This window comes from Pithys albifrons, chromosome 1 (assembly GCF_047495875.1).
Source record: "Pithys albifrons albifrons isolate INPA30051 chromosome 1, PitAlb_v1, whole genome shotgun sequence".
Lineage (NCBI taxonomy): Eukaryota > Metazoa > Chordata > Aves > Passeriformes > Thamnophilidae > Pithys > Pithys albifrons.
The window spans coordinates 65,440,647-65,452,318 of record NC_092458.1 but is presented as its reverse complement, the minus strand read 5'-3'; the positions used below and the strand labels follow the sequence as shown (position 1 = coordinate 65,452,318).

Here is an 11,672-nt window from a genome sequence, read left to right as displayed (position 1 = left end):
TCCTTCTTCCATCTCTCTCCTTTCTGTCCCTTTTCTCTTCTCTTCTGTTTTCCATACTCCTGTGCAAAGATAAACTGAAAAATGTACTGTGGCAGCTGTACTTGCTCACCAAATAATCATAAGTAGCATTATTTAATGAGAAAGTAATTTTTTAGCCATGACCCCTCTCCCTCCACTTCCAGAATAGTTATCCAGTATATGTTGTACTGCATTGAATGCTGCATTGGTCAAACACCTATCATTATAAGCAGCCATTCCAATTTATTACTGGTTTAGGAAGGAGGATCACCTCTTCAATGGCTGTTCAGAGAAATGAAGTCACGCTAGTATTCTCACAGAGACTGTCTCCAGCTTTTATCACAGTTTCTTCTACTATCTTCTTTCCCAGTGCTGTCATCTCCCTTTATTTCATGGTTCTATTCCAGGATGTGGGAGACGCAGGAGAAGAAACTGAGGCAACCTAGGATGTAAGAAATGCCATACTTTATATTGACTAAGGCTGTGATATGAGAAGCCACTCAAAGGAATGTCCACTTCTCCCATCTTTTTCCAACAAGTTGTTTTGAAAAGGACTCCGTGAGTTCATCACAGGGGATAACTTCTACCCCAAGTCATAGTAATTAATTTCATTAACTCACATCCACTTGTAGTCTAAATCTATTTATCTGAGTACTTTTCTAACTAGAAGCTGTTTGGCTTTCTATTCAGTCCTTATTCACCTTTACTTCTTTTCCAGGAGTTTTAGAGGATTTTAAGTCTTTGGCATTCTTCTAATTCTCATTTTTTTCCTAATTCACCATGGTTCCATGAACCTTCATTTTGCTGAACCAAATTAAGTCCTTTATTTAACATGCCCCACATTTCACAGAGGGAAGGAATGCTATCACAACCGAAAGACATTTGCTTTTTGAAGTAAAAAACAAAGGCAGTTTGGGCAGAAAGTCAACATGGTGATCTCAAATTTTTGTGAGACACATTAGACAAACTTGCATTAAACTGATGAGCAGCACTGAGAGTTTAACCAGTCTGTAGTTCAATTTAATGAAAATCTGATAGTTTCCAGAAGGGATAAGTGTGGGGCTGGGAATACAGATTCAATTCAGATGCTGATATGCATGATATGCATAAAAGTCAGTGGGTAAGCTGAGATGCTCTGACCAGGCTCTGACCAGGAGACATTAATCTTCTTCATATAAATTTAACTCAACCTTGTATTGAAGTATGGATAAAAATCAAAATGAATAGTCACTCCTTTGGAAAGAAATACTGAAGCAGTAAAACTTTCAAGAGCCTCTCTGAAGCTGTGGATTTTGATTGTTTGAACTCTTATGTAATTTAATGGTGACAGCTTTTGTAACAAAAGAAATTCTCAATTCTATGATATTTCTTCAATTACACCATAACAGATCACATAACTGTTCTTGGGTTTCCAAATAAAAGCAAGTGGAACCTCACGGGTTTACATGGATGTAAAGGATGTGTATATTCACATCCATTTACTGTCTCTATTTCCAGTGGCCCACAACAGTCTGTTAATAACAAAGGTTTTTCATCCAACCCTCAAAAATTTCAGCAAGTACATATCACTGTGTTACACATAGCACTTAAGATTTGACTGTGCTTTACATTTTTTATTTCACTTCTATCTCCTTAAAAACCTCAACACAAATATTCTTGCAATATTCTTGTACACTCACTGTTGCTGATCTCTGGATCAGCTTAAAACATTTTAAGACATTTAAATGTTTTTGAAATAATCCATCCTTTTCTGTCCCTAATAAATACACTCAGAAATGCAGAAGTCATATTAGGTAGTTATTTTATCTGACCTTGCAAAAATGTCAATTTCTAACCATGCTAACACAAGAGTAACTAGAGAAGTAATTTTATTTCTGTGTATGTGACTAATAAAATACAGTTTTATGTCTCTTTTCTAATACAAAAAATAGAAAATGGATAGAAAAGAGCCACAAAAATAATCTGAGAATGAGAAAAATTAGTAAGAACCATGAAAAGCTCAATCTGTTTAGCTTTTTTTAAAAAAAATTGAGAAGTAACTTGATTACAGGGGAAAAGCACCTTCCTGGGGAGAAAATAGTGAGTCCTAAAGAGTGCTTTAATCTATCAGAGAAGGCATAACAAGAATCAATGACTGGAAGCTGAAGGCAAACAAATGCAAGTGAAATAAGGTAGAAAATTTTTAGCAGCAGGCATGATTACTACTTCTATTATCCTAGTACCTGGAAGCCAAGTCATGGATTGGGGCTCCATTAGGTAAAAAAACCAAAACAACCCAACCCACCTACCCCCCTCCAAAAAAAAACCAACACCAAAACCAAGAGAAAAAAAGCCAAATCAAAAAAATAACAATCACTGCCAAAAGGTTATAAAAAACATGTAAGATGCAGTAACATAATAAATCAATGATAATGTTATCTGATATGACAGGCAGCAGTTTCAAGCCATGGTTTCATGAAACAAGGTGTAAGATACTGGCTTAAGGTGATTCTGCTCTATCAAGACTGTTTCAGTCTGCTCTCACAATTTCTCTACAGCTGTGAAATGACAAAAACTGATATTTAAAAAAAAACAGTGTTCTTTGCAACATAATGACATTGGAACTGATATAGTTTTGCAAGCATTTTGATTTTTATGAATTTCAGTGCATTAGGTTAACCAAATTTTCCCTGACAGTATCCCCACCTGTGCTGTTTACAGAACATCTGAATTTGCTGCATTACTTGTGGGAAGAGACTGCATATCCCAGGGAAAAACATGCAAAAGCAAAGCATGAGATTGTTTTGTTTTCCTCATAGCAAATCACTAGCTTGGTGACCAAATCTCAAGTGCCATCCATACATTAGGTAGACATTAACAAAAACTGAAACTGAGCCCAAGGTCTGGCAAGATTTCTCTGAAAAACCCCTCCCCTCCTAATGAAGTCTAACATAAAAGATAAAGAGATGAGCTTGTGATTCCCAGCATGACTGTTCTGGCACTGGACCCTACACACAATACAATTACAAACTGAGCTGGCCACTATGGTTTGACTGGGAATAAGACTAAAGGGGCAAGCTGAGAGCAGTATTTCTATTATTGAAGTTTTTGCTGTATACTTATGAAATTAAGCATCACATGCATCACTCTGAAATTCATCAGGGAGAGAACTGTGAGACTGGGAGCATCTTCTATTTTTAACAGAAAAACATAGGAGTAAAGCCCATCTTTGATTTCCATTTCTTTATTCAATTTATTAGCAGACTACAATAATACCCCCAATGTCTATAGCACTGAGAAAATCTGCTGAAGGACCTAATTTCTTGGACTGGGAATGATGAAGAGAAAACAAAAGCTAAAAAGCTAGGGTCAACACTAGTCAAGTGTTCCCTGAGACTTGAAAACAAACTGGGTATACCCATGGCATTTACTACCCAGCCTTCTTCCTTCCCTTCCTCCCTGGAGGTGGCCAGCCTCCTCCCACTGGCTGATGTTCTGTATTTCACTGAGCTGGGTATTCACATTCACAGGGAAAAGGTTACAACCGTTTCTAAAAGCCTTCATTTTAATCTTGTTCCTTGTTAAAAATACTTCAAGGTATATCTATAATAAGCTACATTAAAAGAATGCTGCTTCATAGTGAAGTTTAAATACTTAACAGACTTAATATTTGGCCTCATGCACTCTGCTGAATTCTTCCACGGGACCACAGCCACCCTGTGTGCACAGGACAGGCAGCTCAGGAAATGAATCAGGGTTATGCATCGAATTAGATTATTTATAGGTTGGTATATGTGTTTGCACTAGGAGTTACACAGAGAACAAGACAGACAACTACAGGAAGAGAGCGATGGGCATGTGGTTAAGGCAGTTGAATGCCACACAGGAACACTCAGTTCTGCCTTTGCCATTGGCTTCTGTGAGTGAGGAGCAAGTCAGACCAAGCACCTTGGCAGATGGCCACCAACCTTGTCTTCCTCATTTTCTGAAAGTCCAAACTGAAACACCTTGGGCCTTTCATATAGAAATGCAAAGCAGATGATGATAATGGAAGGTTTGGCTCTTGAGGGAGAAATATGGAGCCTGAGGCACAAGGTTAAAAGGCAGGAGAATCCAATTAATATCATTGATTTTACTACTGACTGAATGAGTAGCTCAGTTTTTTCCTTGGTCAAAAAGGACAGTGATGCTTTTCTGTTGTTCTGGGAATATGCAAAAATTCATCTAATACTGTCAAGCTCTTAGATATCACTGTAATAAGCCTATAAAAACAATAAAGGTTTTTCTGATTCTCTTTATACAAAGTTTTGGATATTTAATATGTTAATTATCATATATCGCTACATACTTGCTTTTAAAAAATATGCAGAATAAATACGAACTTGCACAGAGATGAAACATACCTATATTTCCGCTCAGACTCTTTTAAATGTGATTTTGCAAAGTCCTTTCCAGCTTCTATCAAGGTTATAATTTTGATACTCAGTGAAACTGCAACATCATATAAAATAGACAGGGAACAGCACTCACTGTAAACAAAAAATATTCACTGGCTCACAAAAAAATAAAAATATCCTCACTCTCGGCTGTATGTCATGTAATCACAGCCACAGAAATAGAAAAGCCACAGGAGAGCTAGTAAAAGTTAATGCCTCTTCCTACTTATTTTATTGGTCTGCATCAGTGTATCATCATATTGAAAGCTTTCAGTAATAGTAGGCTACTAAGTTTGCAAAATAAAATAAAATACATGTACTTTGCGTCCAACAAGGAAAAAACAAATCTACCCACACCTTTAAAAAGACTTGAATAGTTTCAACAGTTACTCTGACTCAAAAATCTGAGTTAAGAGAAATACCACAATGATTGAAAACACAGGTGAAGATCTCCATTTTAGGTAGGAAGATACTAAATGTAAAAATGTAACATCGTAATCAATCATGAGGTATTGGCACATGACACAACAGAAATATTTTAACAATGTCTGACAACATCCCAAGCACACAGTGTCTGAATGCTACTAATGTGATGTGCATGAGACTGGAAGACAACACTGTTTTGTTGTGTAATTTTCATCAATTAGAAGCAAATAGACAGGGGAAGAAAATAGAGATTAAGGTTCAGGCCTACAATCAGATCTTCAGAGTAGGAACTTGCAGTTATCCAGGAGTCCCATCAACTCGCTCAGGCCATCAAGGTCCATTTGAACAAATCCAGAGGCAGGATTAGGGCCTAAATGTGTAAACAGAAAGAGGATGAAATCAGGTAACACAGCTCTAATTACAGAGACACCAAACTAATCACAGAATAACCTGAGTGCCTAGACCATGACAAGATCTACATTTTTACCATAAAATGCTGCAGCTACAGGGAAGGCTACAGTGATACCTTACAACAAGAGGTTTATACAGCGTTAATTGATCACTGAGTATTCCCCTTCAGGCAAACATGAGTACCTGCACTGTGTTTGCTCACTTCCTGTGTAATGCTGCTTTTTCACAGTTACATATAATTTCTTTTATTATTCTTCATAAAAGAGAGTAGTCCACAGTCAATAAAGGTGATATATTTATCTTCAACAATTTACTTTGAGACATATAGATTTTCTGCCTCTTGGTAACACGGTAGCAAAAACTAACATGAGATAATCTCCCCATATTTTAAAACACTGTAGAACTGACAGAAAGTAATAATGTTTCTATAGAAAGTGTCATTGTTATGCCTATCTAAAGGTTGTGAGAAGTTCTAGCTCAGCAATGTGTCCAAGGTTCCAATAAAAGCCCACAGTAGCATGCACCTAGTAACATACAATTGCCACTGAGAAGATACACTGCCTCAAAAAATGCCTCCCTTATAATGATGTTTGTCCACTGAAATACACTTGAATACAACAGGAGTGTGTGACAACACCAGTGAAGACACTTCAGGAGTATCAGGTTTATGGTGGAACAAGCACACAGAAACATAGGCAGGCTACACCATGGACCACTGTGTCTTCCAAACTTCAACACCAGCTCTTTTCATCTACCCCAGGAAGGGGTCCAGGCTTTCTCTCTAGCTATGACCTTCCCATGGCTTTCTGTCAGTTCAGGAGGGTGTAGTGGCCCATTCAACATGCCTGTAAATGTCACTGCAACTTGCACTTTCACTGGTATGACAGCTTTGAGACAGCCAGACCAAAGACAGAATGAGGTTGTCCAGGAGTATGGTGTTACTCTTCCCATTACAATAATAGAGTCATGCCTTCAGAGATCAGTGTGTAACCAGATAAATCAGTATAAACACACTTCCTACCCACTTAGTGATCTCTGATTACTTTTGTCTCTCCTATAGGGTGGCTTAAGATGCAGCAAGATCCTTTATATAAAATAGTCAGTTTAAAAATTATCTGAATATGTATGAGGGCATGAACACCTCAAATTCAACGAACCATTGATTTGTTACAGCTCTGGTGGAGAGGTAAGGATTCAAATTGCTATAATTTCTAGATGGAAAAAAATAGTATTATACACAAAGTTTTCCACGCACATGGACATTAAGAAACCCTTTTTGCCATGATGAGAAACTGACTTTATTTAGACTACTTATATATCAAGAAACTCATAGATATGCAAGGCAGATGAGACTTCCAGAATTTGGGAAGAGAAGTAATGGTTTTGTTTTCTCAGTGTTGTTGCTAGCTCAGGATAGATATCAAAATCTTTACTTCCATTTTAATGTTGAATTCCCCGCCTGCATGTCCAAAACTGGTACATGGTAACGCATCTATAACACTGCACTATTATAACACTGCACTATTAGATTTTGGTTACTTCATCTCAAAATGAGTTACAGACTAAAACCTGGCTGTTGCTTCCTAAGCCTACCACAGCTGGGGAACCACAGAATGCCAGCAGGGCACGTTTGCTCACAAATTTATGATTTCACAAATTTTTAGCAAGCAAAGGGTCATTTCCTACCTTACCTGGCTATCACTGCTCTTTCTCTGAATAACCTGAAACTACTGACATGCTATTATATCAAATTCCTTTCCAAAGTTACATTTCTGAGGAAAGGCATGGTTTTAATTTCTCTTCCCTGAGCATACTACAAGTTTTAACTTTTTAATCTAAGGCAACCTTTCTTCCTGCTTTTGTAAAAATGCATTAACAGTTTAGATTTCCACACATGGTAGAAATGTTATAAAAATAACAAGAATGAAAACAATATGCTATTTGTTTTTCTTTTCTTCAGGTTATGCCTCCTTGATACTAAAGTTGCCAGTGGAAAATCAGCCAAGAGCAAATACTATTTCCTCTGTCCTTTCTCCAGTCTCCTTTCTCAACCTGTGAGTTCTGGGATGTGCTGAAGGGGAAAACAAAAGATGACTGTGGCTGGTATGGAACTGGATATAAAAGTCCCAAGTAAACTGAAAGCTTCCTCCTTGTGGGAAGAATTCTTACATCATCACGCTGTATCAGGACAAGGAACAGAATCAATTAACTATTACTGAAGTACTACGGGGAATAGTTATTAGAAGACTTAACTTCATAATTTCATTGTAAAGAAATTACTGTATCCAGTGTTCACTACTACTATTAACCAAATGAAACAATCAGTTCCTTCTCAGCAAATTCAAAACACATCTTTTCATGCTAGCACCCCACTGTGACATTACAAATCAAACTCAACAATTAACACCCAGTCCTTTGTGGCAGGTAGGGAAATATTCTAAAAAATATCATGTGGGAAGCAATTGTAGGAGTGAAGAACTTCAAATAATAAATAATACAATTGTATTTCAGGACTGATCTTTACGGTTTCAATATGAATGACTTAACTGCCGGTGACACACACAAAGCTGCATAGCTACGCCACCATCCTGCCTATTGCTCAGGCATATAACTCTAGTTAATCAGCTTAGATCCCAAATATACTCCAAATCCAAAGATTCATATTCATAATTTGCAGATATTTTCAGTGCAACATTTCCAATATGGTATTTTCCTTAACTCTTCTGAACAGCTAAAGTATTCAATCAGGTTAATGATCATCATCATCGCATTTTGATTCATCCACATTTTTCTCTCTGCTTTTGAGAAACACAGACTAATATTGCATGCATTCACTCAGAAAACTGCTGCAAGGATCCTTTCCCTTGCTGATCACTTGGAGAACACATCAGTCTCCACAGTTCTCCCTGATTTCTGTAATATCTATTACTTGTCTTCACTTTCAAGGTTTATCACTACCATACCTATTGCTTCTTGATCATTGTCAGGAAGACAGCTGTGGTTTGCTCATATTTGAAGCTGGGCCAATATTTATAAACAAAGCTTAAAAGACCATTAGATCATGCTGTTCAATCTGATTATTACTGTGTTATTGGCTAAAGGCTTTCAAACACTCCCCCTCATTTTTAGTGGTAAAAAAAATAAAATTCAGAGATGTTCCTTGTAGCTCTCCTCTTCCTTCCTTCCACCTGCCATTTAGTATCAGGATTCCAGTTTTCAGCTCCTCTCTCACCTACATTGTATTTTCACACAAACTTCTTGTTTTTTCCCTGTTTTACACCTTACACTTTATGGAAACTCCCTTAAATATATGAAAACATACTGCATTGTTTTTATTCAAAGCACTCTTTGAAATTCAGCTTACTAACATACCCCTACAGCCCCTATGAGCAAAATGTGTGGTAAGTAGTTAGATATATATCACCTATTTTCAAGTGCCTAAAGCAAGTGAAAGTGAGATGTAGGAGAGAGATCCTACTATGCAGTAAGTGGAGAGAGGCTCCTATTGAGAGTGATTTGGTTGAAAGAACTCTTGAAACATTCCAAACTGTTCCCTGAAGGAGTCTCTGTACAAGCTGTGGAAATGGTCTAGGCAGATCAGTCTTCTGATTTAGGTACGAGTTGGATCCCTAAAGTATGAATGTTCCACCTAACTACTAGTGTTTCCTTTCTCATTTTCCATTTTCAACTGCATTATATTTACATTTCCAACATTTAAAATTGCAGATAATCTTTTCAGCCCATGTCTCTGTGGTGCCTCGCATGCTAGGAACTAATAAGACAATTTTACAATTACACAAAACGAGTATTTTATTAAACAGTATCTGATCCTGTAATTACCACAGAATTACACACACACACACACCTGGTATCTATGCACATCTATGTGCATCACCTTCAACTTTGGTATTTTCTAAATTCCTCAGTCCTGTAACAAAGAGCTGGAACCTGTTCATGGCTGGCACCAGCTATTTTTTTCCCCAGGGTGAATGATGGGCAAATCCTCAAGACAATTCAATACAGCAAAAGAACAGAAGGAATAATAAGAGTGATGGGAAGGTATAGGTGGATCCAGGACACACACAGAATTTTTGGCAGGGGAAGCAGGGTGGAGGAAATAAACCATGGAAACTCTTGTTATGTGGGTAAGAGATGTCATAAGCTATTTTCTGAAACAGTTAATGAAAAAATGGTAAAATGTAGGAGTGGTAAAAGCAAAATTAAGAAACATAAGGAGTTCTTTCATATATGCAGAGTTCATGCCCCATAATGTATGCTTCTCCCTGTTAAACTTACTGAACTTGAAATCTACCCTATTAAAAAGGAGATTTCAATAACGTAAGAAAGTCCCTAAAGCCTAAAATAATAAAGCAAAACCCCCTGACATATCTTACATGTGAAGAAATTATAAGGGTCTCCAAAAACATGCTCATTGCTGGGAAAAAGGATAATAAAACATTATGAAAAAACAATGAGCTTCAAGAAGTTACTTGAATAATCAAATAGGAGTCCCACATAAATTCAGAAATCTAATCCTAACACAAACAATAAGCAAAAGTCATACTATGCATAATGCAAAAAAGAAACAGAACAACTACTACTGATGATGATCTAGTTCTTGCTAATCATCCAGGTAACAGAAAAGAAGTTCTTTCGAAGCTCAAAGTAGGACATGAATGCACCCTGAAGCAAGCAAACAAAAAAAATGAGGACATAGTCAATCACAGATCAAAACCTGATCAAAATCTAAACAGAGAAAAATGGATTAAATGATTGATTTCATCATAATACATTTCTTTAATAGCAAATAATTAACTACAAAGTGTATTGAAAATGGGGTTGATCCTATGTTATGGTACAGTTGTTAATCATCCAGAAACTGCAGTGAGTACCATGGCATAAAATCTGCAGTAATTTCAGCTGCTCAGAATCATGGAAAATTATTTAACCAAAATCAGTAAGTGGACCCCAAAAATGTCAAATCAAGTTTGAATGATGATAGATACATACCAGACACATACTAAAATAAATCCAAGTGAAAACTGCCTGTGTTTTATGTTTCAATTTAAAGGCACAACAGTAGGGAACTTAGTGGAATAAAGCTGTATGTGTCAGGCAAGGGGAAGGTAACAGTTACCTACAAAATCTCCAGACAAACTGATGTTACTCACTAACATTTATTCTCACATAGATTTAATTCACTCATTCACTCACAATCTTAAGTTCACTTACTCACTAGCACTGTCCAAATGGCCTGACCAGGATAACATGTGAAAAACAAAAGACAAAGGCCATCAGCTATTAAGTTCTCACTCCATTTCAGGAGTTAATTGTCAATAGAACCCTAGCTTTTTGAGCAGATCCTTTAGGATACCCTTCAGGATATCCTTCAGGGATCATCCATTGTGATAAAATAGTTTTTTTGCCTCCAGATCTTGCTTACCTCACCCTCCCTAAATCTTAGGCCATATTGCTGCCTATTGTCTATTTTTCTTTTTTTTGGAATATAAGCCTGAAATATGTATCTGTTTGGTTAACAGGAAAAAGCACCGTGTCAAGTGACATACTACAACCTTGTTGCCATCCTTCTACTGTTAGCACACAAGGTCTTCTGCTGGCAAGTCAGCTGTACTGTGGCACACAGGTACTTTTCAGAATGGAGTCCTGAAAATGGTGTCCTTTGCTTTCAGCAGAGGCCATTTCTTTAACCCTTTGTTTCACTCTTTCACCTTATGCTCACACATGTATTTTCATCCATCCTGCATTTATACCAATTGTAATACTTATGTTACAATTCTGCATAGTTCTGTGCTGCTTAAATTGATCTGATGCAGACTGCTGTAGAAAGGACACCTTCCATTCTTCTTCCCTTGTCAGCTGCTCCTCTATTCTCCTTACAGCAACAGCCACTACAGGCAAGCATGCTCAGGGAAAAAAATTAACCCTGCAACACTGGGGCAGGCAAGTCATAGAATGGTTTGGTTTGGAAGGGATGTTGAAGATCATCTAGTTCCAACCTTCCCTGCCATAGGCAGGAACACCTTTCACTGCACAGATGCTCAAAGCCCTGTCCAACACAGCCTTGAACACTTCCAGGGATGGGGCATCCCCAGCTTCTCTAGGAAACCTGTTCCAGCACCTCACCACCCTCATAGTAAAGAATTTCTTAATATCTAATCTAAATCTACCCTCTCTCAGTTTGAAGACAACACCCCTTGTGCTATTGCAGCATACCAGTGTCAGGAGCATGTGAGGTGGTAGGATTGCCTCTGTTTCATGGCAGTCATTCATTAGATCAGTTATGCCATGATGGGAAAGCACACCAGTTGCTTTGACCTCAGGAAGGAACCAGGGCCCACTTCAGAAGTTTAGTGAAAACCTCTGCTCAACACCCCACTACAA

The 11,672-nt window shown here is 37.5% G+C and overlaps 1 long non-coding RNA gene across 4 annotated transcripts in view; it reads right to left on the bottom strand.

Moving 5' to 3' along the window:
- Positions 1-477: 477 nt before the first annotated feature.
- LOC139670994 (uncharacterized) overlaps positions 478-11,672 on the bottom strand; it is a 38,569-nt gene continuing 27,374 nt past the window's right edge. For all 4 annotated transcript variants that reach the window (XR_011697628.1, XR_011697639.1, XR_011697625.1 and 1 more), the window contains one exon: positions 478-5,229. This is a non-coding gene — a long non-coding RNA (uncharacterized lncRNA). The remainder of the gene's footprint in view (positions 5,230-11,672) is intronic.